Here is a 23,438-nt window from a genome sequence, read left to right as displayed (position 1 = left end):
AGAAATACCCAACTTATGCAATAAAGAAAATCAACTAGAAATGTTGATTCAAATTTTTGTTGGTTTACTTAGGATATGTAAATGAAAAATAAGTATTTCAAAAATATTAAGAGATTTACTGCATACCATTCATACAGTTTAAAATAAGATTAAAATTTAAGAATATTGGTTCACAGTAGAATAAATATATTATACACATACATTTTTAAAACACTATAAATTTTTACATACACAAAAATATATGTGTTTACCAAGAAACAAACTAGATACGAATGAATAGAAAACAACATGTTCTTGAAGAGAATAAATTGAAGATAACAAGTAGCTCTGAAAGTATGTTTAGATTTAATGAAAATTTAAATAATAGTATTATGTAACTTTTGAAATTTTAGAGTTATTTCATAGTTCATCTAGATTTACAACTGTTGAAAATATCTGAGAGATTGTGTGCAAAAATAATACTGGGCTGCTTTCAATACAAATATAAAAGCAACTTATATCAATTTAAATAATATAGTACTAGCAAATGAATAGGCAGACAATTCAGAAGACTCAGTCAAGAACAGTAAGATTAGAATGCAGAACCCCCTACTCCCAATAGAGTGCCTGAAGTGAGGTCAGAGAGGTCAGGAGGCAGCCAATAGTGTTTTTTGAAACACTAAAGGCTTTTAGCAGAGAATGTCATGTTGAAACATTTGTTTCTCAAGACCACTTTGGCCCAGTTGACTTCTCTCTCTCCATACTGAAAGCTTCTTTTCCCTGGTATCCATTAATACCTCATTCTTCTCATTTTCTTCTTACTTGTTTCTTTGTATAATCTCTAGCTTGTTTGTCCTTTTCTAATCAATCTTTAAATATTAGTTATATGTACCCTTATATTTTTAACTTATACTCCCTTCAAAGCCATATTGTTCATCCACATAGCTTCGTTGCCCTTAACATACTGATCAATGAAATAATAATAACAAAGCATGCATCAGCTTAATTGTGACCTGAATGTCACAATTTATAATAACGTAATTATTGGTTCAGTTTCTTGATTAATGGTTGATCCTCTGCCCTCTCATTAAATTATAATGTCCTTGAAATCAGGCACGTGCTGATTTTAGCTCACCTATAAATATTTGGACCTATCACAGTGCTCAATAAATTATAGAAAACAAATAAAAATATTAACATAAAACACAAAGGAAGGAAGAATTTAAGTATAAATAGTTAAACGCAAACTGTAATTTAGCATAGAGTTACTGAACACTAACACACAGACAGCAGATTGCAACTGAAGCTATGACAGTGTTTGAAATTACTCTGCAAAATTTAGAGCTAGAAAAGGAGTTGGCAAACTACAACCTGTTGGCCTAATCTAGCTCCCCACGTGGTTTTGTAAATAGAATTTACTGGAACACAACCACACCCATTTATTTATGTATCATCTGTGACCTCTTTCACACTACAATGGCAGAGTATTGTAGTCATAACAGAGACCATTTATGACTAGCAAACGCTAAAATATTTAACATTTGGCTGAGTATCGAAAAAGTTTGCCAGCCCCTGCATTATATCAACAGGCCTCAGTAAATGCCTAGGAGAAACATTAATCTTTCTCTGAATCAGAAGCAGGAATTATAAAGGAAGACTAAAGAAGACAAAGAATGGAGGGAAACCAATACAGTATTAAAGAAATACCAATACGGACTTAAAGAAAACCTATGGAAAACAGAAGAAAATATTATTTTAATAATCACAGTGATTATTAGCCTCATCTGCCGTATGAAAAGCTCTCACAGTAAAGTATAAGTAGTATTCACTGAATTTAGGACATCCTAATGCATGCTACCCTGAAGATAGTATTTGCAATGGGATGGTGAATAAGGTACTCATCAATTGGCTCTATGGTTTCACTAGAGTAGACATTAATTACAAAACATGTGCATTTCAAGTGAATGGAGGAAGATTATATAAAAATATCTGTGGTGGAGCTTAAAATTTTATGTTTTGTGATAAAAATCATATGTGTATTACACATGTACTTATGTGTTGATGGGTTCACTGTAACATTGAATTTTGAATGTTTAATTCATTAGCTAAAATAAGACTTTTTTGAAAACTATTTTACAGATTAGCACCTTCTTTCTATATAAAAGGCAATATAATATATGGGTTTAAGTATTGTATTCACATCCTAGTGAGAGAGAAAAGTTAGCTAGTTAGGGTGGGTCCTTGGTAAAATTACTTTTAACAGAGAAACAGCTGAAAAATCAGGCTGCAGACTCAGATAAGGAAACTTGCACAAACCTCTGACTCACTCGAATAAAGAAACGGCCCAACATAGAAACAGCTTTGTTCTTTGTGCCTAATGACATGCTCACAACTACAGTGATAAGGGAAGAAGACCCAATCATATATATATAACCAGTGGGCTTCCAGTAAATAGTCTCTTCTCCTTTTGTAGTCATGCACAGGGTGGGCTCTGGTGGGTTCCAGTGAACACTTTCCTTTTCTGGACAGGCTTTGGACTGTGAGTTGAGCCACTGTGAATCATCACTTCAGCTCCTGATTGGTCCCAGGCCAAGGTGCCAGGCCAAGCTGAATAGCACTTTGTCCAAGACCAGTCAGTACATTCCTTACCTTCCCAGTCCATAAAAATCCCGGACCCCAGCCTGATAGTGGGCAACCACTTGGGGCCTTCTCTCCTTGGCACAGAGCTGTCTTCTTCCATCACTTTTGGATTAAACTTCCTCATCTGAAAAACATGAATGAGGGGACCAATATTAATGCCATTGAGTTGCCATAATAAATAATAAAATTATGTTTACCAAGGGCTTAGTATAGTGTCTAACATATAACACTTCTCCATAAAAGTTAGCAGTTATTATTGCTGATGATTATTGAAAGTAGGACACCTGGAGATAGCAGATTAGATGCAGCCATGTGGAACAGCTGCCACTGAGGAACCTAGAGGACTAGCACACTCCTAGCAGATCTTCAGAGGGAAGGCACAGAAAGTGGATGCAGGAAGTAGCAGAAACTAGGGTAAAGGGGGAGGATGCTGGGAACACTACACAGGGCTATGCACACCAGGACTCGTTCCTGGCCCCCAACAATGCTGGTGGAATGGGTGAGTTGAACTAGCACGGAGTAACCTGCTCTTGCCATGGGCTTCCAGAAAACCAGCATTAGGAGACCCTTCAACCACCATGAACACTAGAGTTGGCAGGGAGCTGCCTAAAGAAATGGTAGGGGAAGCATGCCAGATGAGATGGAGTCCAGAGGGTTTGGTACAAGAGCATTTGTAGTGGAACACAGCCAGGGAAGCCCATATGCCTAGGCTTGACTTGCTCCCATAGGAGTCTTTAGCCCTAGAGAAACTGTTGGATCTGAACTCTGCAGACTGTTCTCAGCCATCAGGTGGGACTGGGCTTACCTGAGCACTCCTTGTTCTGCTATACTTTCTGGGACCCCAGCCTGGTCACACCTGCCTGCAGGGCAGCCTTGGGTGCCCTGAATGCCAGCATCATAGCTCTTGTGTTAGCGGACCATCCCTGACCAGGGGAGAGCTTCAGCGGAGTGGCCCCCATAGTCACCCACCAGCCTACCTACCCACCCACTTCCTCCCCACACTGCAGTTTCCCCTAGGCCCATGGTAACCCCCACATCGCTTTGCTGGTGCATGTGTGCATGGGAAGGTTTTGTTTTCCTTGACCCACCAGAGTACATGTATGCATTCACCCTCCTCTGCCACTGCTACGAAGTGCACTCCACCTTTCCCTCTCCCCACCAGACAGCCATTGGAGTCAGAGCCTTGGTGGGAACAGAGCAAGCCAGGCCCACTCTCGCCATGACTTGATCTTGCACCAACACTGCCCATAGGAGTGAAACTAGGCACAGAGAACAGTGGACCCTCCCCCACCCAGAGCAACCAACTCTACCTCTAGCTCACAGCGCACACAGACCCATGCCTGCAAGAATCCTGCCCCTGTGCTAACACCATCACCTATATGACCACATGCACAGTCACCAACAGAGGCCCTTCACCCCTACACCTAGCCACACTACCTCTACCACTGCGGTGAATGCCTGCACAGAGGCAGGCACCTTGCACCCATTAGAAGCTGATGAATATGCACCTTGCTGCAGTGCCCCTGCTGCTGCTGGCACATGTGAGGAGGATGGATCCTGTTGCCACAGCACTATGAATCACGTTGACTGACACCACCCATTGAAGTGTAGTGACTAGTAGTCCAGGAGCACCTTTGCTGCCGCAGCACAGTGGATTCGCAACCAGGAGGAGCCACGGAACAAAGTCAGGGCACCATTCAAGTCCCTGAGAGTTACAGCATGAAGTCCAGGAGTTGAGAGTCAAGCATTGGCCCACCAAAATCTTCCAGAAATGAAGCCAGTTGGTTGAATTCATCTTATACCACAATCAAACACTCAAGGTCATAAAATAGGGTGAAAGAAAAAAAAAATCGAAAGGTCAGCAGCTTCAAAGATTGAAGAAACATCAGTCCACAAAGATGAAAAAGAACCAACACTAGAACTCTGGTAACTTAAAAAAGCTAGAGTGCCTTATTTCCTCCACTCAATCACACCACCTCTCCAGCAAGGGTCCTAAACCAGGCTGAAATGGCTGAAATGACAGAAATGAATTCAGAATACGATAAGAATGAAGATCATTGAGATGCAGTACCTTGAAACTCAATTTAAGAAAGCTAAGAATCACACAAAACAATATGGGAGCTCACAGACAATAGTGTAGAAAAGAATGGAACTTACCAGATAGAGCTGAAAGCACACTACAAGAATTTCACAATGCAATCATAAGTATTAATAGAGTAGACCAAGCTGAAAAAATAATCTCAGAGCTTGAAGATTGACTTTCTGAACAAGACAGTCACATAAGAATAGAGAAAAAAAGAATGAAAAGGAATGAACAAAACCTCCAAGAAATGCAGATTTGTATAAAGAGATCGGAACTGTGACTCACTGGTGTTCTTGAAAGATGGGGAGAGGGTAAGCAACTTGGAAAGCATATTTTAGGCTATCATCCATGAGAACTTCCCTAACCTAGCTAGAGAGACCAACATTTAAATTCAGGAAATTCAGAGAATCCCAGTATGATAGATCAAGAAGATCATTCCCAAGACATAGTAATCAGATTATTCAATGTCAAAATGCAAAAAAAAAAAAAAAAAAAAAGTGTTAAAAGCAGCTAGAGAGAAAGGTCAGGTTATCTACAAAGGGAAGCCCATTAGACTAGCAGCAGACCTCTCAGCTGAAACCCAACAAGCCAGAAGAGATTTGGAGGCCACTACTTAACATTCTTAAGAAAAATAAATTTCAACCCAGAATTGCATATCTGACCAAACTAAACTTCCTAAGCAAAGGAGAAATAAGATCTTTTTCACATAAGCAAATGCTGAAAGAATTCATTATCACCATACCTGTCTTACAAGAGCTTCTGAAGGTAGCACTAAATATGGAAAAGAAAGACCATTACCAGCCACTACAAAAACACACTGAAGTACACAGAACCATTACATTATAAAGCACCCACACGAATAATTTTGCGTAATAGCCAGCTAACATCAAATGCACACATATCCATACTAACATTGAATGTTAGTATGGGTTAAATGCCCCAATTAAAAGGTACAGAGTGGAAAGCTAGATAAAGACTCAAAACCCATTGGTATGCTGTCTTCAAGAGACTCATTTCACATACATGACACAATAGACTCAAAATGAAAGGACAGAGAAAAATCTACCAAACAAACAACAATAATCACAATTTAAAAAACAAAAACAAAAACAAAAACAAAAAAACAGAAAAAAGGAGGTGTTGCAATCCTAATTTCAGACACAACAAACTAAATACTAACAGATGAAAAAAGGGTTCAATTCAACACAAAGACCTACCTATCCTTAATATATATGCACCTAATACAGGAGCACCCAGATTCATAAAGAAAGTTCTAAGAGACTTTCAAAAAGACTTAGACTCCCACACATTAGTAGTAGGAGACTTCAACATCCCACTAACAGTATTAGACAGATCATGGAGGCAGAAAATTAACAAAGATATTCAGGACCTGACCTGAGCACAGGATCAAATGTAACTGATAGATATCTACAAAACTCTCTACTCAAAAGCAACAGAATATATATTCTTATTGCCAAATAGCACATATTCTAAAATTGACCATACAATCAGAAATCAAACACTCCTTAACAAATGCATAATAAATGAAATCATAACGACCACCCTCTTGGAAAACAGTGCAACCGAATTAGAAATCAAGACTAAGAAATTTGCTCAAAACCATAAATTACATAAAAATTGAATAACCTGCTTCTGAATGACTTTCAAGTAAACAGTAAAATTAAAGCAGAAATCAAGAAGTTCTTTGAAACTAATGAGAGACAAAAAAAAAAAAAAAAAAAAAAATACGACACACCAGAATCTCTGGAACACAGTGAAGGCAGTGTTAAGAGGTAAATTTATAGCACTAAGTGCCCACATGAAAAAGTTAGCAAGATCTCAAGTTAATAACCTAATATCACAACTAAAATATCTAGAGAACCAATAACAAACAAATCCCAAAGCTAGCAGAAGACAAGAAATAACCAAAATTAGAGCTGAACTGAAGGAGAATGAGATACAAAAATAACAAGTGAAAGATCAATAAATTCAGGAGTTTCTTTTGAAAAAAAATAAAATAAAATAGACTACTAGCTAGACTAATACAGAAGAAAAGAGAGAATTTCTAAGTAAACACATTTTAGGAATGATAAAGGAGATATTACCACTGACCCCATAGAAATGCAAATAACCATCAGAGAATATAATGAACATCACTATGTAGATAAACTAGAAAATCTAGAAGAAGCATAGAAATTCCTGGACACATAAACCCTCCCAAGATTGTGCCAGAAAAACATTGAAATATTAAACAGATCAATAGGGAGATCTGAAATTGAGCCAGTAATAGATAGCCTACCAACCAGAAAAAGCCCAGGACCAGACAGATCCACAGCTGAATTCTGCCAGGAAGAGCTGGTACCATTTCTACTAAAACTATTCCAAAATATTGAGAAGGGACTCCTATGAGGCCATCATTATCCTGACAATAAAACTGTTTCTAGTTTTCTACTAAAACTATTCCAAAATATTGAGAAGGGACTCCTCCCTTATTCTACCTATGAGGCCATCATTATCCTGACAATAAAACCTAGCAGAGACACAATAAGAAAAAAAAGGAAATTTCAGGAAAATATTCTTTATGAACATAGGTGCAAATATCCTCACACAAAATACTGCCAAATTGAATTCAACAGCACACCAAAAGGTTTACAACCAGGTATCCTTTATCCCTGGGATGCAAGGTTGGTTCAGTATACAGAAATCAATAAATGTGAGACATCACGTAAACAGAACTAGAGACAAAGACCACACGATTATCTCAATAGATGCAAAAAAGGTTTTCAATAAATTCAACACCATTTTATGTTAAAAACTCTCAATAATCTAGATATTGAAGGAAAATACCTCAAAATATTAAGAGCCATCTATGACAAAACCACAGCCAACATCATACTGAATGAACAAATGCTGGAAGCAGTCACCTAAAAAACCAGCACAAGACAAGGATGCCCTTTTTTATGACTACTGTTCGACATAGTATTGGAACAACTGGCCAGAGCAAACAAATAAAGGTCATCTAAATGGGAAGACAGGAAATCAAACTATCCCTGTGTGAAGATGACATGATCCTATACCTAGAAAACCCCAGTCTCAGCCCCAAAGCTCCTTTCACTGATAAACAACTTCAGTAAAGTTTCATAATACAAATTCAATGTGGAAAAGTCACTAGCATTCCAATGCACTGACAACAGCCAACCCAAGAGCCAAATCAGGAACTTAATCCTATTCACAATTGCCACACAAAGAATAAAATACCTAGGAATATAGGAATATAAAATACATAGGAATATACCTAGGAATATAGGTACAAAAATCTCTATAAGGAGAACTATAAAACACTGCTCAAAGAAATCAGAGATGACATAAAAAACTGGAAAAATATTTCATGCTCATGGATAAGAAGAATCAGTATCATTAAAATGACCATAATACCTAAAGCAATTTATAGATTCAATGATATTCCTATCAAACTAACAATGACATTCTTCACAAAACTAGAAAAATAATTGAAAAATTCATATAGAACCAAAAAAAGAGCCCCCCAAAACCAAGCCAATTCTAAGCAAGAACATAGCTGGAGGCATTGTGCTACCTGACTTCAAACTATACTCCATAGAGAGGCCAGAAATAAGGTCACATACCTAAAACTATCTGATCTTCAACAAAGCTGACAAAAACGAGCAATGGGCAAAGGACTACCTATTTAATAAATGGTGCTGGGAATTGGCTGGCCACATGCATAAGATTGAAACTGGGCCCATTCCTTATACTACATACAAAAATAAACTAATGATGGATGAAAGGCTTAAATCTAAAACCCCAAACTATACAAACCCTGAAAGACAACTTGACAATACCATTCAGAACACAGGCACAGGCAAAGATTTCATGACTGTATATTTAAGAACTAATAGGAGATATATATATGTGTGTGTGTGTCTCCTAATATATAAACTCCCCTATATATATATAGGGGAGTTTGTTAAGTATTAACTTACATGATCACATGGTCCCATGGTAGGCTGTCTGCAAGCTGAGGAGCAAGGGGAGCCAATCACAGTCCCAAAACTGAAGAACTTGGAGTCCGATGTTCAAGGACAGGAAGCATCCAGCACGGGACAAAGTTTTAGGCTGAGAGGCTAGGCTAGTCTCTCCTTTTCATGATTTTCTGCCTGCTTTATACCCAATGGCAGCTGATTAGATTGTGCCTGCCAGATTAAGGGTAGATCTGCCTTCCCTAGACCAATGACTCAAATGTTAATCTCTGTTGGCAACACCCTCACAGACACACTCAGGATCAATACTTTGTATCCTTCAATCCAATCAAGTAGACGACAGTCAGTATTAATCATCACAATGACAAAGTCGCCAAAAGCAATTGCAACAAAAGCAAAAGTTGACAAATGGGGTCTAATTAAACTAAAGAGCTTCTGCACACACACAAAAAGAAAGTATCAGCCAAGTAAACAGACAACCTACATAATGGGAGAAATGTTTTGCAAACTATGCATCTGATAAAGGTCTAATATCCAACATCTATAAGGAACTTTTAAGTTCATGAGAAAAAAAAAAAAAAAAACACCCTTTAGAAAGTGGGCAAATGGCATAAATAGACACTTTCCAAAAGAAGACACACATGCAGCCAACAAGTATATGAAAAAAAAGCACAATATCACTAATTGTTAGGGAAATGAAAGTCAAAACCATGATGAGATACTATGTCACACCAGTCAGAATGACTATGATTAAAAAACTAACAGATGTTGGCAAGGTTGTGGAGAAAAAGGAACACATCCACTGTTGGTGGGAGTGTAAATTAGTTCAGTCTTTGTGGAAAACAGCGTGGTGATACCTCAAAGACCTAAAAACAGAACTACCATTTGACCCAGCAGTTTCATTACTGGGTATATATATGCAAAGGAATAGAAATCATTTTATCATAAAGACATGTGCACATGTATGTTCATTGCAGCACTGTTTACTATAGCAAAGAAATGGAATCAACATAGGTGCCCACCATTGGTAGACTGGATAAAGAAAATGTGGTAGAAACATATCATGAAATACTAAGCAGCAATAAAAAAGAAGATCATGCCCTTTGTAGAAATATGGATGAAGCTGGAGGTCATTATCTTTAGCAAAGTAATGCAGGTACAGAAAACCAAATATCACATGTTCTCACTTATACCTGGGAGTTAAAACATGAGAACTCCCACACATAGAGGAAAGTAAGAGACACTGAGGCCTACCGGAGGGTACAGTGTGGGAAGAGGGAAGGAGGGATCAAGAAAAATAACTAATATATACTAAGCTTAATACCTAAGTGACAAAATAATCTGTACAACAAACCCCTGAGACATGTATCCCTGAATTTAAAATAGAAATTTAAGATAAAATGAAGTAGAAAGCGGTTGAAGGAAACAAAATGTTTTATCCATTCTGTGGCATGCAAAATGCAAAAAGAAAAATTCTAAATTAAATGAACTTTCTACATAGTATACATCAATATATTTTGCTGCTTCCCCATCTAATATGCAGTTTTCAACTCAATTTTCTCCCAAGTATCACAATTATTCAACCAACTAGCATTATTGGAAATAATTTAATCTACTCACTATGCTAGTATTATTCAGAGTGTGTATAAAGTCTACTTCATTGTGTGTGTGATAGAGAGCAAGAGAGAACAAGTGATATTGAGGCAGAAACCACACATATGAGAGAGAAATAGAGGCATTTGTGTGTATAGATGTGTGTGCTTGTGTCTTTGTTATTGATCTACCCTGCTCTTACTACTAAAGAATATATATAAGTATGCTCTAAAACACATTTTAGATTCATTGACCTATTCTGAAGTATACTTTAATTTATAAAGTCTTGTTATAAAAAGTTATGAAAGTTAAATGTTTATAATATTAATGAAGATAAAGCATTATATTTGGGGAGTTTTCATTATTTTCCAATTTATCCTTTAAGGGCTGTCTTAATTGCTCAGCGTAATAACAGTAATTTATCGAAAAGTTCTAATTTTTTTTGACTAATGGCAAAACAAACAAAAAGATGCATATGCTAATGAAATAATTGAAATGGAAAATCTTCTTGGAATGATCAACATTTGAAATGTACTTTATTTTCCTTTTAGAGATTAGTATCAGAAGTTATTTTTAATGTCTCTTGGATGTCTTAACTATTATTTAATAAATAGATAAAATAATATATTGAGTAATCAGATTTCAATAATTTTCTAAAAGCATCATAAACAATGTATTTTTAGATGATGTATTTTTTAGATGTTAGATTGGGATGTTCAATTATCTTAAATAAAAATGTATGAGATCAGTTTGTATCATCTGACTCTCTGGAGATTAGAGAGCCATGCACAAGCATAAGGATTTTCACTATTTACTTAGACCTTAATAAATAAATACTTAATAAATACTCAAATGAGTTTGAGCAACCGATTTTTAAAGCATTTATTCTTAATATTCAGAATACTTGGCTATCGACACTAATTAACACATCAAAAATGACTAAGGAATATTTCTAAATGTCTTACATTTTTGTAGCATTTTTTTCAAATATGCAAACCATTTCACCTAAAATTCTGATTTGTATGTTCCAAAAAGAAACAGGCCTAAAATATTGTTTTCTTGATTACATAATGTTGATTTCTGTCAGTTTTGTAAGTCATATCTCCATTAAATACTCCCTATAGAGAATAACTGATTATCTTTCAGTTATACTTTAAAAAAACTGATGTTCTAGAAACAGGTATGGGTGAATCCTGAAAAATAATTTAATCATTTTGATTGGCAAATTGTCTTGTCCATTACATCTCTCTGCTATGATGGCCAACCAGGATGTGCCCTGTTGAGCTAACAAAAATTAACAGCGGGACAATAACTTACTCTGATCATACCAGGTACCCAGAGGAAGGAATCTCTAAAGGACATCACTTTGTAAGTAGGTACTTATGACCAGACCTCCCTGTAAAGTTAATAGTGTTAATTAGAAGTTTACCAGGAAATCTCTAACTATAAAATATTTTTAGCCAGATGTATATAGTCTTTCTAGATTTCTTAGTGCATTTCAAAGAGGAATGTATGCATTTATGGAACATGGCTGGCTGGAAAATGGGTGGGGGAGTGTCACATAACCATTTTCCTACCTATGTAATTAGCAACTTATAAAAGAGCTACACAACAAAAATGGCTTTGCTTATGAATAGTATTTCTACACGTACTGCTTGAAACTTGTCCTTTAACCTGAAACCAAAACATTGACTAATGAGGAAGAAGAAAAGAGAATCTTGGAAGGTACATCTGAGAGTTTGAAGTTTCTTCAGGAATGGATTGTTTAGTTTGTTTCTGGTGATGGTAAATCTGGAGCAGCTGCTGTGAAGACAGTGGCTGCAGCAGAGGAGGCATGGCTGGGGCTGCATGCTCCATGGAACTAGCAGGAGCTGGGAAAAGGCAGGAACCCTACCCTCTTCTGAGTTGGCTCAGCTGTGGACTTGGGCATCCCTGTGCTTACAGGGGCCCAAGAAGTCCCCTTGCCCCTGCAGGCTTGGGAATGCCTGCTCTTGCTACCTGGCCTCTCCTGGCCCCTGGCACCTGCTCTAACTTCAGAGCAAAGTTGAAACCGCACCTGGGCACTGTTGTGACCTGGCTGGGTGTACATGCACTTGGGGCAGCACTGACACATCAGCCCCGTGCTGCCTCAGCACCCCCCCGGACTTTGGGTGTCAATGAGCATGGGAGGGAAGCTGATGGGGGCTGCTGAGGGCAGCTGGTTATGGGCCTGCAGGAGCCCCTCAGCACGAACAGCCTGGAGGCCATAGATTATATGTAGATGGTAGCAGGGGGCAGATAGACTCCTGGGTGGAAAAAGGTTAGTTCCTGGTGATGCCCCACCTTCAAGCCAGGGATGGGCTGAAGCATAAGGGCCAGGATGTCAGTTCCAGGTGGAGTCTTCTGGCCTAGAATGAGAACTTATGCTTTATCCTGGCCCTGCCATGGCTGTCCATGGACGAATCAGCAGGTACTTCCTCTCTTCTAAACCCCAGAAAAACCCCAGACTCAGACTCACAGAGATGTTGGGATGACCTTCCTGTGGTTAGGAGCTACTCATTCCAGGTCTTCTCTCTGCTGAAGGCTGCAGACTCAATGGGACAACCTGCCTGCAGATAGGAGCTGCCCACTCTGTGTCTCCTCTCTGCTGAGGGCTGTACAGATATCGGGAAGACTTGCCTCTGGATAGACGCTACCCACTCCAGGTCTCCTCTCTGCTGAGTGCTGCATTCCTTGGGATGAACTGCCTGTGGAAAGGAGTCACCCACTTCAGGTCCCCTGAGAACTGTACTGTCACTCAGTAAAGCATCTTTTCACCTTACTCACCCTCCAGTTGTCTGTGTCACCTCATTCTTCCTGGACATAGGACAAGAGCTTGGGACTTGCAGAATGACAAAGCTGGAAGAACTGTGATACAAACAGAGCTGAAACATGTCCCCTATCCCTTGCTCTCCATGTTGCGGGTGGTGAGGAGAGAAGAGTTGTGGTCTTTCCAGGATCCCAGACCTAGGAGCTCCCTGACCCAGGGCTGTGACATCTTCTGTGGGGCTCTGTGGTTTCTGACATCTCCATCTCCAAGCTTCTGGGTGCCACTGCGTTCCCCTCGTCCAGACATAGGTGCCCACAGCAGGAGCTACTTACGTTACATCTGATCCAGCCACAGGCTTGCATGGAGCCAGCACCTGTGCCAGTGCATGGAACTTCCTGCCCCACCACAGCAGCCAGTGTACCTGGGTGTGCACAATGGCCAGACCCCACACTCGCTTGCTCACACAACCTTCACCACTCCGTGCCTTGCTTGCCCTCAGCAGGCATGGGATCTCGGCCGGTAGCACGAGCCACGTGCAGCCTGCCAGGCTGAGTGGGTGGAACGAGCCCAGTGGGCCCAAGCAAACCTTGGGCAAAGGTGCCACTGGCCATAGAGGCTTCTGGCTGAAAAGTGACACCCTAAGGATACTGTGACACTGGTGCCTACCTTCACTGTTTAAATCATTATTAAAGTTTTGAGCTGAAAGTGATCTGTCACCGGTGTCTGCTTTGACATTTAAAGATTCGTGGTGAAAATGATTGGTGGTAGCTGTGGGATTACCTGTTAGACCCATAAATTATAACGTCTAAGGCATTATTTGGCAAGGCAAGGAATGAGTTTGGAAATAATGTGAATTTGATGTTGGGATGGTTCGCTAAGCGTTCTTGGTGTTAATGGAACTTATCATTTGCTAGACACTGGGAATGCAATGGTAGAAAAGATGGACATAATATTTTTATTAGATTTGTCTTCATGGTCATTATAGTCATTATAACAATTTCCATAAATTAGTGATTGAAAACAACACAGATTTATTGTTTTACAATTCTGAAGGTCAGAAGTCTGAAATAGGTCTTACTGGGTTAAAGTCAAGGTGTCAGCAGAGGGTAAGATTATGTTCATTTCTGAAGGCTGTAAGGGGCAATCACTTTTTTTTGCCCTTTCTGCTTTCTAGAGGCCACCCACTTTCTTTGGTTCATGCCCCTCTTTAATCTTGAAAGTCTGGGATGGCTAGTTGAGTCTTTCTCACATCCAATCACTCTGACACTGACTCCTCCTTGACCTCCCCAATTTACGTTTAAGGACCCTAGCTGGGTAGCATGCTCCTATAATCCCAGGAGTTCAAAGCTGCAGTGAGCTATGATTGCATTACTGTGCTCCAGCCTGTATGACACCGTGAAACTCTATCTAAAAAAAAAAAAAAAAAAAAAAAAAGTATGTTTGTGATTTCATTGGGGCCACCCATATGGTACACAATAATTTTCCTATTTTAAGGTCAGCCGATTAGAAACTTTAATTGCATCTGCAATTTCAATTCCCATTTGTAATGTAATATAACTTATTCACATATGAATTAGAACATTTTTTGTGGTTATTCATAAAGCCTGAAGATATCCAGATTTTATATTAATATTTTTGACTCTGATTGCCTTACTCTATTTATTTTTTATTTAAAAGCTGTGAAAATGTTTGTGTTGTTCTAAACAATTATCATTTGGATGTCTTGCACTTTGTGTCTTACAGCAACACCATAGTACAAGGTAATGTCTGTATAGCACAAGCAATGTAAGTCAGGATGGCATTATTTGCCTCTTTATTTTACAAAAGGAAAAACAATGAAGGCTTGAAAAAATATTTGATTATTCCACCAGGCATAGCTAGGAGCACTGGAACTAAAAAACATAGTTTTCTGTTTTTGAAATCTTTGTATTCTAATCTATGTTCAGATGTTTTACTGTATATTTTTAAACATAAATTTCCATTAATCTGTATGAGGTTACTAAAAGATGGCTAATATATAGCTACTAGGAAAATCCATACATATTTTCACATTTTTGCTCAAAGGATGTCTCATTCAGGTAAACTTTCCAGACCTACCCATACAGAACTAGTCTTTCTCTAAAGCACCACGTTTTAACACATATGAGTATATCTGATTCATGCTGATTTTATCTCCAAGGTTTAACCTTTCTTATAACTTTATAAATCACTCATAGTTCTATATACCCACCATAACCAATTATTTGCAATAATAATAATAATAAAGAATTTGAGTATTTATGTTTTAGTAATAACTTCAAAATTCTTACTTTTCTTGTTTAAGTGGCATAGCCTTGCTCAATTTGACAAATCAGTAGAGTTGAGAATTATTTTTTTTAGCTTAACATTCAGAAAGTCGAGACAAACTTACTAATTTTTGTTATTCTCACCTACTTTTTTTCTGAATAAAGAGATTGCCATATTCTGTGCCTTTTACTTAAAAAGACCAGGAATACACACATTTAAAGCTAAAAAAAAAAGAAAAAAGGAAAAAAAAAGAATAATATAAGCAATTATGTTTCCTGTACCATGCTTGTGTCTTTTCTATAACTCATGTCTTTGGTGATTATTTGGACTAGTAATGAAATTGGGCTACTACAATTTAACTTAACATCATGTAAGGCATCGAGTAAAATATTGATAATGTAAAAACCTAAATAATTTTCAACAAAACATTAAGAGTTTACTACCCAAAAGAGAATAATTTGTGTTTTTGAGATTTTTTAAACTAAGCATATAAATTGTTTTTCAGATTTTTTAAACTAAGCATACTCTAAAGCTCATTTCTAATTGTCACTAATACTGATTTAATCAGAACTTTGCTTTCATACTAAATATTATTTCTTGAATGAAAGATTACACATAAAACTATTCAAGTGGATTATTCTTTAAAATCATGACCAGTAAGTATGATCACAATGTAGCTTCATATTGCTGGATAATTATGAAGCTGCCATCAGTGGATTTTGGTAACCATGGGGGTTCTGGAACAAATTCCCCATGAAAACCAAGGGACAACTGTATTTATACAAATATATGAACACCTCTTCATTGGCAAGCAGACCAAAACAGTCAGAAGGCATGATGATGAAGTGGTTCCTAGCTCAGCTGCAGAGGCAGATCCTCTTTGTTCAAATCCAGGGTAGATACCTTGCTAGCCCTCTAGGCCACATTTCTAAAACTCCATGTGCCTACATTTCCTTATTGGAAAACCTGCATAATGACAGTCTAAGGGAATAAAATAAGTTTTGACATATAATGTGCTTAACAAAATCTGACATAAGTGCTTAATTAAAGAAAGAAGTTCAAGATAAAGTCTTCTGAAATCTGGTATTTGTCATTTTGGTATATAAATTATCAATGAAACAAAAAATTTAATTAAATATCCACATTGATCTCAGTACTTTATTAGACAACGCTAGTCCTTAAGAAGCTCGTAAATTAGCACATGCCATGCCTCAAGGTTGACAATATTAACTTGCCACTATCAGCTAGAATGGTTTCTTAGAATGAATTCAGTTCAACCATAAGGCAACTCTGCAGGCTATAGCACAAATCATCTAGGCAGGACATGTGTGCAGGTTCATTGCCAGCAAGATACCCACTTACTTTCTGTGTGCTGGGCTCAAGTAGAATTACTGGAGGCAAGGAAGATTCCAAAGATTCACTGTGGAAGAATTTCAAGCAGGGCTGTATAGACATTGACTGCTGGGAAACTATATCTTCTGGCAGACCAGTGGAGCAAGCAATTATCATTTGGGGCCAAATGTCTAAAAGCTGATGAAAGAGAAAAACAGAGCTTACAACAATAATAGGCCATATCAGGTGTGACCTTTCAGAGGCCAGTGGAAGGATAAGCACGATTAGTATGGGGATCCCTGGGAGACGTTGCAGGTACAAGATCACATGGACAAAACTCACTATTAAATATGATATTGTGACTTACTTGCAATTTTGTTACAATCAATCAATCAATTTCCTAATCATTATCCCATTAAACACTTTCAGTAATATTGTAAGGTGATTGGGTAGTATTATTTTCATTTTGTAATTTGGGAAATTGAGAGTCAGAGATTTCAAGTTAGGTGCCCAATCCTAGATACTAAGCAGTCAAACAATGTCTAAAAACCAGATTTTTGAAATTCATTTTAAGATTATTTTAATTATTTTTATTTCATGTAAGAAAAACAATGACGTATCTGTATATAAGAAATAATGCAGATAAATAAAGTAATAAAGATAAATATTAAATAGATTAAATCAAAAAAGTGAGATTATTGGAAGTCCTGTTAACTAAATCTTTAGATATATTTTTCTTAGCCATGGAAGTATTTTTATTCTAACAAATAAAGGAAATTGATCTGCAATAAAAAATTTCTCCCCAGCTATCACACACAGTATTGCTTATCTTTGACAAATTCAATTTTAAGAGCAGTCATTAAATGGCAATTAGAATGGTTCAATACAATTTGCTGAATGGTTCAGTAGTGTTTACTTGTGTGATTTCTACATCTGTTGGTTAGCTTAGAAAGAACCCTTTATGTTTTCACATGTGGTATAAGAAATATTTCTTCTTTTGCCAGAGACATAGCTACTCTGTTTCCAAAATCTTCAGATTTCATATGGGGCTATGTACATTGCCATAAACCTTCACCAAAATAAAGCAGCAATCCCAGAACTGTTCTGTATTGCCGTTTTGCATTGCTTTCAGAATCAAAGTCTTTATACTTTCCTGCATTTTACCATGTAATCACCACAAAGAAAAAAACAACACAATGTTGGTTTAGCTAAGACTATACTTAAAGAAATAAATTTAATTTGGTGATTAACATATCTTACCAGGAATCAAAGCAGTTTTGTTTGTATTTCTTCTCAGCATGAATAAAACTACAACTCATTTAGCAGATTTCATTTTTTCTTTTCTTCCCTTGTTTCACCTTGTAATAGGACCTTGACTTCTTGCTCTCTCACCTGCCAGAGCTATAGTTTGCCATCCTGGGATATGTGAACAATTCTTTCAATGTACATTTTAGGTTTCTGAATACAGAATTAAAAGGTTTTGAAAAATAGTGTATACGTTAACACAAATACCAAAGTAAGACTTTAATATCAATTTAATTAAATAAATTGACACTGTAGTTCCTCCAGTTTTCATTATAATCTTAAAGTTACAAAAGGCTGACAGATTTCTGAACATAATTAAAACGCTAAACTTTCAATGCTTTTGAGTATAAAATGGAGTGTTTCTAGTATCACTACAGAAAGTATAATAACAGCTTCATTTTCAGCAATAAGTCTGTACACACATCGTTCTTTCCATGTTCCTCTTCCTATCACATCCCAAACTTGTATACTTGTGTATGTCTGTATCTAATTGATGCTTCTTTGATTATAAATGGCTTTATTACACCATTAAAAAAACTAATTTTAAATACCTATATAAGAATTTCATCGATTTCTTTCAAAAAATTATAAAAATAAATACTTTGCACTCTTATTTTCTTTTACTAAATTAAAAGCTTATAGGTGCTGCATAAATATATTTTCTTCTGTTTTACCTTTTAAATCTCTAATACTCTAGATTGCTCTATAGACTGATTTTTGACACAAACTGCGTTTACATTACAGATGAATTTAGAAAAAATAAGCGTTATACTTGTAACTTCTCACACACACAATGCATCACTGACTTTATTACAATCTCTTGTGTTTTCAAGTTTTTTTAAATTTTCAATTATCTTTAAAATATGTTCTCATCTATTCTTGCTACAGCTTATTCTTATATATTTAAAATTTTTATTTTTAACGTGAATGGAATATGTTTAACATATTTTCTCGCTAGGTTTTCAATATTTATAGAATAGCTATCACTTTTTGTTATATTTATTTTTAAAAGCTCTCTCACTATATTTTTAGCTTTATTAATTTGTTTATTCCATTGAGTTTTCTAAGTAAGTTTATCATAATAAGTTTAACTTATGATGTTATTTTGGCTTTTATTCTTTCCAAAGGAAAGAAAAAGATGTAATATGTTAATATAAAAATATATCTTTATAATTTAAAACATTTCTTAGAACTTTCAGAACAATTATAAGCATTACTGCCCAAAAGTGTCATTTTGCTCATCTTCTTAACTATAAAGAGAACGTCCATAGATTTTAACTATTAGTTTTGACTGTTACTATAAAATAGGTATTCACTGTAAAATATTTAGTTAGCACCAACTCTTTGCCAGTTACTGTGCCGAAAGTGTAGGGAAAAAATTAACTGCTATAATGAATAAATTCAAAAATGTACAGTAGATGTGGCAGAAGTTCCCTTCTTTTCATAACAATACTGGATGGGGACATCCTCCTCAGTCAGTCACTGAGGGTTCAAGACAGCTTTCATCCACATGTGACTTCAAAGTCACCCTGAAGATTTAATACATTCCAGGTAAGCTGGAAGGGGATCAGAGCAAAGAGTAGTGGTTTTACGTTTTAAGGGTCTAGATGTTGAAATGTGACACATATATTTTTACATTCCACTAACTATAATTCAGTCACAGTGTTCAAACCTTACTGCAAGGAGGGTGGGAGGGCCAGGAAAAAATAGGAGAACATGAACTTGGAGAGAAGCTACCAGGTTCTACCACAGAGGCCAATAAAGAAAAACTTGCAGAAGTCATGCTGTATGAATTAGAGGCTAATTCATAAAAGATACAGTTTAGCATCCCTTTCTCTCTCTCCCTCTCTCTTTCTCCCAGGCCAAATGTAGATGCTCAGGCTGATAGCTCCCCCTGAGTTCTCAGTTGACAGCTATCAGCAACTGCCAGACATGTGGATAAATGAGCTTTCTTATTATTTCAGTCCCTCAGTCTTTGTGCCTTCTAACAGAGGTTCCAGACGACAAGGAAAACCTGTCCCTGTTTTGCCCCATTTAAATTTCTTTCCTATTCACAGAATTCATGATCATACTCACTGGTTGTTTCGTGCCATGAAGTGGTAAGGTAATATGTTACATAGCTCACAAAACTGGAATATCAAAAAAAAAAAAAAAATTGCACAGCAATACCTAAATATCTACACATATTTTCTTTGGAAGTTGTATCAGAATTATTTACTTCACCTATAACATCTTAAAAATTAGTGTTGAAATGTTTTATGTGAATATTATTAACGCCACAATTACTTATGTATATAATTTATGAGCCTATAAAACAACTTGGGCAAGAGGTTCTCATAGTTCCCACTCTATTCTTTTTATTTTTATTATTATACTTTAAGTTCTAGGGTACATGTGAACAACGTGCAGATTTGTTACATATGTATACATGTGCCATGTTCGTGTGCTGCATCCATTAACTTGTCATTTACATTAGGTATATTTCCTAATGCTATCCCTCCCCCCTACCCCCTACCCACAATAGGACCCGGTGTGTGATGCTCCCCTTCCTGTTTCCAAGTGATCTCATTGTTCAATTCCCATCTATGAGTGAGAACGTGTGGTATTTGGTTTTCTGTTCTTGCGATAGTTTGCTGAGAATGATGTTTTCCAGCTGTATCCATGTCCCTACAAAGGACATGAACTCATCCTTTTTTATGGCTGCATAGTATTTCATGGTGTGAATGTGCCACATTTTCTTAATCCAGTCTGCCACTGATGGACATTTGGGTTGACTCCAAGTCTTTGCTATTGTGAATAGTGCCACAATAAACATACGTGTGCATGTGTCTTTATAGCAGCATGACTTATAATCCTTTGGGTATATCCTCAGTAATGGGATGACTGGGTCAAATGGTATTTCTAGTTCTAGATCCTTGAGGAATCGCCACACTGTTTTCCACAATGGTTGAACCAGTTTACAGTCCCACCAACAGTGTAAAAGTGTTCCTATTTCTCCACATCCTCTCCAGCGCCTCTTGTTTCCTGATTTTTTAATGATTGACATTCTAACTGGTGTGAGATGGTATCTCATTGTGGTTTTGATTTGCATTTCTCTGATGGCCAGTGATGATGAGCATTTTTTCATGTGTCTGTTGGCTGTATGAATGTCTTCTTTTGAGAGGTGTCTGTTCATATTCTTTGCCCACTTTTGGATGAGGTTGTTTTATTCTTGTAAATTTGATCGAGTTGTTTATAGGTTCTGGATATTAGCCCTTCGTTGGATGAGTAGATTGCAAAAATTTTCTCCCATTCTGTAGGTTGCCTGTTCACTCTGATGGTAGTTTCTTTTGCTGTGCAGAAGCTCTTTAGTTCAATTAGATTCCATTTGCCAATTTTGGCTTTTGTTGCCGTTGCTTTTGATGTTTTAGACATGAAGTCCTTGCCCATGCCTATGTCCTGAATGGTATTCCCTTGGTTTTTGTCTAGGGTTTTTATGGTTTTAGGTCTAACATTTAAGTATCTAATTCACCTTGAATTAATTTTCGTATAAGGAGTAAGGAAAGGATCCAGTTTCAGCTTTCTACTTATGGCTAGCCAATTTTCCCAGCACCATTTATTAAATAGGGAATCCTTTCCCCATTTCTTATTTTTGTCAGGTTTGTCAAAGATCAGATGGCCACTGCTCGGTGAAATAATAGAGGGCACAAACAAATGGAAGAACATACCATGCTCATGGATAGGAAGAATCAATATTGTGAAAATGGCCATACTGCCCAAGGTTATTTATAGATTCAATGCCATCCCCATTAAGCTACCAATGACTTTCTTCACAGAATTGGAAAAAACTGCTTTAAAGTTCATATGGAACCAAAAAAGAGCCCGCATTGCCAAGACAATCCTAAGCCAAAAGAACAAAGCTGGAGGCATCACACTACCTGATTTCAAACTATACTACAAGGCTACAGTAACCAAAACGGCATGATACTGGTACCAAAACAGAGATATAGACCAATGGAACAGAACAGAGACCTCAGAAAAAATGCTCCCACTCTATTCTAAATTTAAAATAAGTTTCTAAGCAAGACTCTTGCAAGGATTAAATGAGACTAGATTTGGGCTTGTCAACTTGTACATAACAGGCATTGAATGGTTCCTAAAAATAATAAAATGAAAATGATGACTTTCAAAAGACATAGAAACTTAATTTTAGGATCTTTTTGTCTATTAAAGAACTGCATATTTAAGACATTATTCAAACTCCTCAAATATTCACCCCATTGAGTGACAGTAAAAATTATTTGATGTAATTGAAATAAAAGGATGTTGATTACAATATCCTTGTTTTTTTATACATTAACATTCTAGCTTTCTGAGTCAAATACAAATCAAATTCTTCACAAGAATTTTTAATGGAGTTTTCTCACTCATATTAATAAATAAAATTATATTTACTTGGTACACACATAAGAAAAGAAATAGAAGAAATTCAAATGTTTCTCCAGGAGAGATAGAATGTGTTTGGACAGAAAGCAGCACAGTCTTATATAGTTGGGTCTCAAAGAGTCAGTAAAATGCTAAAACACAAACTTTCCAGCTGAAAATCTTCTTGACAATTAAATGGAGAAATCTCAAGAAGCAAGCAGAAGGAAAAAAAAAAAGCTTTCTTCTAATTTATGGCTAATTCCACATAGTGTAGGCTGAATAATCATTCAGAATGCTATCATTCTCTGGTCACAATGACCTCTCTTAGAAATCTTTTCTTTTTTAATCACTTCTGCATGTATTGAAACCACTGGATAAACATATTTTTGTACAGCTTTTTTTTTTTTTTTTTTTTTTTTTTTCTATTCCCAGCTCAATGCAGAAGAATTAAAATGCAACTAAACCTCCAGGATATAAATAATTGAGATGGAGTTTGGGACTTGATAAGAAGGGATCAGAACACTCCCTATACACGAGGTAAATATTTGGCAAATTAGAAACAATCAAAATGGAACAAACAGAACTAATCTCAAAAATGGAGGTAATATATATGTAATTAAAGAAAACAGCAGGTAAGGTTAATTTCATAAACTTTCATTTATTATAACAGGTACACTTTTTTTTTTTTTTTGAGATGGAGTCTCCTGCTGCTGCCCAGGCTGGAGTGCAGTGGTGTGGTGTTGTCTTGGCTCACTGCAACCTCCACCTCCTGGGTTCAAGTGCTTCTCCTGCCTCAGTGCCCCCATGAGTAGCTGAGATTATGGGTGCTCACCACCACGCCTGGCTAATTTTTTTTTTTTTTTTTTTGTATTTTCAGAGAGACAGGATTTCACCATGTTGGCCAGGCTGCTCTTGAACTCCTGACATCAAACGATCCATCTGCCTCAGCCTCCCAAAGTGCTGGGATTACAGGCGTGAGCCACCGTGCCTGGCCAACAGCTACATTTTTTAAAGACAGCACTAAAAATAT

This window comes from Papio anubis, chromosome 3 (assembly GCF_008728515.1).
Source record: "Papio anubis isolate 15944 chromosome 3, Panubis1.0, whole genome shotgun sequence".
NCBI lineage: Eukaryota > Metazoa > Chordata > Mammalia > Primates > Cercopithecidae > Papio > Papio anubis.
This window is presented reverse-complemented; position numbering follows the sequence as displayed.